Here is a 646-nt window from a genome sequence, read left to right as displayed (position 1 = left end):
AGACTCAGAAAAACAAACAACATATGTTCTCCCTCACATGTGGATCCTAGCACCAAATCCTTTTAAATTCCAGGTCCTTTTAATAAGATGATGCTGTACAGCAGCCTCTTCTACACGAACTACCATCATCATGACTTCAGCTGAGCCTGATCACTAAACATCATAACAATTGGGCTTGTTGACGGTTGTGATCATTCATTAAAGGAGGGCCAAGCAGGGTCATTGGACCCTCTTCAGAGTATCCAGCCACTCTTCCCAGTCAACTGAATGTAATTTGGCCCTAATCACACATGGTCTCCTGGATTTGGGGAGGGCTAAAGAATACAATCTGGGGAAGGATAAGAGAAGGCATGACCCATGCTGGGTTAAGGCTTTCCAGCGTGCATACCCTCGTCATACAATACACCTCAGCAACCCATTAGTTATCTCGGTAAGGAAGCTCGGTAAATTCATTGGTTCCCCAGTAAAACTTTAATCAAACATTGGTTTGACACTAGAACCTTAAAAGGGAATAAGCATTGCTTAGCATCCCTAGGAAAAGAAGTCTCACAACAGATGGAAATTTTATTTGTTAATGCTATTATGTCTCATAATTATTAAAAAAAAAAAAAAAAAAGAAAAATGAAAAACTTTTTAAAAGGTTAGG

At 39.6% G+C, this 646-nt stretch overlaps 1 protein-coding gene across 1 annotated transcript in view; it reads right to left on the bottom strand.

Moving 5' to 3' along the window:
* The window catches only part of Ghr (growth hormone receptor), a 309,166-nt gene that overhangs the window by 176,662 nt on the left and 131,858 nt on the right, over positions 1-646 (bottom strand). The window lies entirely within an intron of this gene.

The sequence above is a fragment of the Nannospalax galili genome, unplaced genomic scaffold (assembly GCF_000622305.1).
Source record: "Nannospalax galili isolate Female #2095 unplaced genomic scaffold, S.galili_v1.0 scaffold139, whole genome shotgun sequence".
Taxonomy (NCBI): domain Eukaryota; kingdom Metazoa; phylum Chordata; class Mammalia; order Rodentia; family Spalacidae; genus Nannospalax; species Nannospalax galili.
The sequence above is the reverse complement of the archived record's forward strand: the minus strand, read 5'-3'. Positions and strand labels throughout refer to the sequence as shown.